This window comes from Triturus cristatus, unplaced genomic scaffold (genome assembly GCF_964204655.1).
Source record: "Triturus cristatus unplaced genomic scaffold, aTriCri1.1 SCAFFOLD_147, whole genome shotgun sequence".
NCBI classification, from domain to species: Eukaryota; Metazoa; Chordata; class Amphibia; order Caudata; family Salamandridae; genus Triturus; species Triturus cristatus.
Window position 1 is genome coordinate 1870124 of NW_028187462.1, and position 6000 is coordinate 1876123.

Sequence of the window (6000 nt, forward strand, 5' to 3'; positions counted from 1 at the left end):
ACTGGGGGCGGGCACCGATAATGTGCCCCGTTGCCCCCTCCCTGCCACTGGTTCCCCCAATGCCCCACTCACCGGGCTCTCGGGCTGCAGGTGTCTCGGTGGCCTCCCGGCAGCAGGCTTCAGACATCTCTTGCTGCAGGCGCAGCAACATGCAGGCGGGGTGGGCTCCCGCCGGACCCAGGCTCTCCTCAATGGCGCACGCGGGGCTCTCACTGACCTTCGGGAGCCCCGCTTGCCATCCGCCGCGCCTCACTCCACTGGGCTTCACCCGGGCCGCCCCTCGTGGGTCCCGGGGCTTTGCTGCAGAGCCCGCGAGGCTCCCTGCTTCACGCTTCCGCCTCTGCAGGGCGGGACTTCCTCGAGTTGCTCCCGCCGGCGCCAATCCCAGCGTGGCTCCTCTGATGTCACGGGGAAGCCGCGCGGGACTCCTGAGCATCCCGGGCCGGCGGCGGTGATTCTTGGCGGCAATTCCCTCACGCAGGGACAATACGGGGTAGACTCCCGTCCTTAAGCCAATACACCAGCGGGGGGCTCCCGCTCTTTCGGCCACACGCGGGGTGGGCACCCGCTCACAAACAAAGGCAGATGCGGGGTGGGCACCCGTGGAAGGGTGCACACACGCGGGTTGGGCACCCACTCATAAAATATGCATAAAGCGGGGTAGGCACCCGCTGGGGAGCACAACAACGCGGCAGAAACGCGGGGTGGGCTCCTGCTATTTTTGAAATGTTCAGAGGCGGCACACACGCGGGGTGGGCACCCACTCCTCTTCTCCTGGAAACCTGGATAGGGTGCTTTGACAGCACAGCGCTACAGGCGTCCGCTCCTTGTTCCCTGGCACTCCGAAAATAGCGCTTACAAGGTGCTAGGTCCCACCAGAAGCTTCTGGGGCAGAAGATAGCGCACCTCTTTTGGTAATCCAGAAAATAGTCCCACTAGGCGCTAGAGTTGCAGGCAGAGCAGCACAGGCACTTCAACTACGGCGCTCACCAGGCGCTAGGTGGCGCACAGTTCCACGCTCCCCACCTCCTTGGAGTGCTGGCCAACGACCGAAGGCGCTCACGAGGCGCTAGGGCAGGAGAGCAGGCAGGCAATACTGGGCAAGTTCTGAAGGCAGGGGGCACTCATCAAGACAGGAAAGCAGTTCCGGGGAATGGTGATCCCCCATCCAGTGGCACTCCTCCTGGCACCGCAGTCTTCACTCCAGCAAAGGGCTCTCACTAGCCCTGTGGACAGCAGAGGGGTACAGATGGGCTCAGGGGCCAGCACACATGCCCTCGTGGCGGTACTGCCTGGCAGGGTATCCCTTATCAGTCCAGTCCACGTTCAGTCTGACCACATAGTATCCCAACTCCGCTATTTATACACCCCTCACCATCACCACCTCAGATGCACACTCTTCCTACACTGTAAAGTGTTGTTCCAGACGTAACGCTCACTTGCAGCCTTCGCACTCTGTACAACCCCAGAGTCATACACCATGCTCCCTATGTATATCTCTCCTCCCTCAAAGAGGAACACTTCCCCGGCCACACGCTTTCCAGGCACTGTGTACACCCCTGGATGTTTAGCTTCTGTTTGCTCCTCTAAGCGCTATATCAATCTCCTTAACATATGCTATGGGAGTGGGCATGGTGCTGTGAGGTGAACAAGGGTGCCTCACAGTTGTGCTTTGAGAGGTGTCTGGGATCCAATTTTACCCCTTTTCGGGGATACTGGAGGCACCGGCAGGGTGCATGCCAGCCACGAACGGTTCTACACTGGCTGCCCCTTATCGCATTAATGCAGGATTTCAACTTCGTTTAATTATTTTATTTTTTTGCCTCTTTCACAGGCTTGGAGCTGTCGTGTTTCTGGCTCCCCAGCTGCTGGCTCCTCTTGTGGGTGTGTTCACAGAAGCTCTTTCTAACTCTCCTCCTATCCTTTGCTCCCTGGATGTAATTGCTGGCGGCCACTTCCTGCCCCTCCCCACCCCTCACATCTTTTTATCCAGCCTGGCTGTTTGCCTCTATCCTACTGGTCCTAAATGTGCCTCTAGCTCCCCAGTCTGCTAGCGGAGGTGGCGCAGTCTCCCAGACCGCGACATTACCTGGGTTACGTGGCGTGGGGAAAGTCTGCTGTATATGTACGCTTCTATGATCAATTGGAAATATCTTATCTTAGTGTCAGGGAGACATCTATGATATGGGAGAAGAAACTGTGTTTTTATAATCTGTATGAGGAAATGTCTCTTGTCAAGACAGTATACCCGCAGGGACACCACTCCAAGTCCCACGAGTTCTTTTTGCTAAGCCTTGTCATTAGGTAGGCTATTGCAATCAGGTCAGCTGTACTAATCCATGACTACAACTCACAGAATTCATATTAGCTTGTTACAGAAATGCTCATGTCATACTCAGAGTCGCTTGGCAACCTTAATTCTTGCTGCCAATGAGAAGCATCTCCCTGGTTTTCAATGTACATGCTTATGTGGACAGTGGGAAGCATCTGTCTTATTGCCAAGGTTTATAGTTCAGTTGTCCGTCAGAAGAACTCCTCTCGATGTCTTGGTATATGTTTAGTGGCCGGGCAAACCCTCCTCCCTACCCACTATATATGTTTCTACGGCCAATAATAAGGCCGTCTCTAGCCGTCACTGTATATGAATCCGTTGCCAGTGAGAGCCACCACTCTTGTTGCCAGTGTGTGATTCTATGACCAGTTTTAAGAGCCTCTCTAGCTGTCACTGTAAATGTTTCTGTGATCAGCAGAGGCACAAGTCATGCTGCCATTGTGTCTGTTTCTATAACAGCTGTGACCGCGCTTGCTGTCGCTGCATGTGTTTTTAGGATCAGTGCGTGGTACCTCTTGTGCCGCCAGTATACATGTTCATATGGTCAGTATCTGACACTTGCATATTTCTCCCGCCTAACCCATCCTGCGCACCTATTCTGTTCTAGGTCCAGGTACATGCTGCACCGCTTTATCCTGGCGTGTGTGAGCTACAGCCCCATCTCCCTGCACAGCACTCTCAAACCCTGCTTCTGTACCATACACCACTTCATCCTGGCACTGCACACATCTGTGAAGCCTCCCACCGAACACCACACTCTCTTTCCGTCAGCTTCCGGCTCAACCTATATAATACCAGTAGCTTAATACAGAACACTGGGCCCCCCTGCAGACTGCCATCTCTCACCATTATCCTTAGGGCATAGGCTGAATGAGTGGTCCCTGAGAGGAGCCTCCTCTGCGAAGATTGGATCTAGGTTATGCCCTGCATACTGCTACAACTAATCTTCAAAGTCCTGCTCAAATCCCCTCCCTCCCATGCCAGCCCACTACAACCTGAAGCACTGTACAAGAGCAACACTCACATTACACAAGGTCATGTTCATTTTGTTTTAAGCACGGGGAGATTAAGTGACTTGCCCAGAATCACAGGGTGTTACACCGACGGCGGTACTCTGACCTGGTTCCCCAGTTCCTTAAGAGACAGTTGTAGCCCTTAAGCCACATCCCACCCCCACCCTTTTCCTTTTTAGCTCTCTGTTTGCACACTACTCTTCCTCTGGTATCACCTGCACGCTTCACCCGTCCCAAGGCACATGATTTCCACCCTTCTCACAACTGCACAATAGTCCAGTGCAGCATCTCACCTGTACACTGCATCCCCTCGCCTTCCTCCCTCCAGGGCTAGGTCCTCATTGGGTGCCTGGGGATGCTAGGGGAGATGGTAACCTACCTCTCATTTTATTTCAGTTGAGTATTTACTTAATTCTAAAGCCGCCAAAAGGCAGCCAGGTTCTTTCCTCCCCTACACAGCACTCTCCAGCATACCTCTGCCCCCTTCGTGTGAATGAATGTAAGGAGGGGGGCTTGTTTCACTCCTAGTCTGAGAGGTAAATCCATTCCTCTTTATCAAATGTCTTGGGTGGGGGTGGTTTTTAATTATTTGACCTCTACGTTCCTCTAGTTAAACAAGGTTTTTTTCAGTTTAAAATAAGAAATATATGCGTGGAATTCGCACTTCCAACTGAGGTATTCAACAGACGGAACCTAAATATTCACACAGCCTGTGGTTATCTGGTTACTATTTACCATCAATGAATCCGACTTCTGGTGCCAGTGCAGGAGCCTTTTTGGTGCCAACATGGCACAAGTGCAGCAGTGCTGGTGAAATACAAGTCACAATGTGCATAGCGATGGTGTGGAGCTGCACAGCAAGGGTGCCCTTTCTGTTCTTGGAACCTTTGTCTCTAAAGGCTCGAATATCTTACCCAGGGTGTCAGCTTGTTTTTCAAATTGGTTCTGGTCTTTCCTCTAAAAAAAATACACATGCCGACACTCTCAAAGGACTTAAATTTATGTATGATAGTAATAGGACCAGTATATCATAGTTGATTTACCATAAACTTTGATGTCAGGAGAATGTGCTGCATGGCTAAACATTTAAAAGGTCCCAATGGCGAGACCTATTGGCTTTGCCAATGCTTGTTTGTCCTGCAAGCAGCAAAGGGTGGTTTGTATATTTGGCGTCCCGTACCAGCCGAGGGCGAGCAACAGGGCAGACGTTCACAAAAAAGAACGGCTAGACAACCTACGCACACAGTAGTCTGGAGCAGGACTGATTTCGGGAAGGACAGTGAGTGATGATCACTGTTCAGGCAAGCGATCGGATGATTGACGGTCCGTTCACGACCAGGCTCGGAATGGGATAGAAAATAGGGCCAGGAAACAAAGTAAAACTGCCCTTATTTGTGAATTCGATGAAAAAGTGACAGGTTTACAAATTGGCAAATTTAAACATCAGTGTTCTGCAAGGCATGAGAGATTGCATGACTGATCTTGCTACAGGCAAAGTATGTTTTAATATCATCGCAACCAACAGGAAAACTGGCACAACAGACCATAAAACAGGTCCACAGTCCAAAAAGGAGCATACACAACGAACCGACCGAGTTCATGACTGACAGTGATCGCAACCCTGGAGCTGCCCTTCTGGCTCTTGCCTGCAGTGTTGCTTAGGTTTCTGGGGTTTGAGACGATGGATGATATGCATAGCACAGCAGGTACTAAAAGAAAATTATTAGGCGCAAACTGTTTTAGGCATGGATTGCATGTTTAGCAACGATACAGAATATTCCATTTGTTATGTTCAACTGATTAGCTTTGCTCTTAGGGGCTGCATTCCAATTTCTTACAGAGAAAACACGTAGAGCACTTCCCATTCTGCTTGCCACCTGCACACTTGAGTAGCTGCTACAATAACTGATAGTGGTACAGGGGGCTCCACTTGAAGGGCGAAGGCATCCGTCAAAACTACAGCACATGGGTGAGCAGTCAGGAGGCAGCACAGGGAAGGGGCCAGTGAGAGCGCTACCACCCGGGTAAGGACGATCTTGGACGGAAATACTAGCTAGTTTGCTGACAGCATGTATGATGATATGAAACATTGCAGACTGCAGAGGTCACATTGCAAAAAGTTGATTTACTGTCTGACTCCCGGCTCCTCCTTATTCAGCGCGAGGCAGGGAACGTGTCCTGGGACAGAAAGCCCAACTTAAATACATAGAATTAGTTCGAGAGATGATCTGAGATTGTATCCCGAATTAAATTGATGTATTTAGTATTTGTTTACAGAAAAAATGTTAGCATTTCAAAGGGGCACCACCTCAGAGCCCTAAAGCAGAACCCATCCCTGAATGCAAAACAGGAGAGCAGCAAAGAGCAGCAGCCCCAGAGAATGATGTAGTGTAGTGTCACATCAGTGAGCGTCTTACCTCACGTGTGTCTTGGTGCTACTGACAGGTGGTCATTATTACCTAATAGTGATCGGTGTATTACCCTTGAAAGGATGAGTCTCTGAGTGAAATGCTGGGGTGAAAACCTGTGCCATGGAGTCACATATAGATCCCTACAGTTGATGCTTCAGAGCACTCTCTGTGAGACATGCACGACACTGCAACAACTACAGGGCCTAGAACTGGATTTCATCAGGAGGCCCCCCCATGAAATCTG

The 6000-nt window shown here is 51.0% G+C and overlaps 1 pseudogene across 1 annotated transcript in view; it reads right to left on the reverse strand.

The window, feature by feature from the left end:
* LOC146771168 (uncharacterized) overlaps nucleotides 1-246 on the reverse strand; it is an 821319-nt pseudogene extending 821073 nt beyond the window's left edge. The window contains exon 1 of the transcript XR_014975178.1: nucleotides 73-246. The product of XR_014975178.1 is annotated as an uncharacterized LOC146771168 (transcript). The remainder of the gene's footprint in view (nucleotides 1-72) is intronic.
* Between the last annotated feature and the right edge of the window lie 5754 nt (nucleotides 247-6000).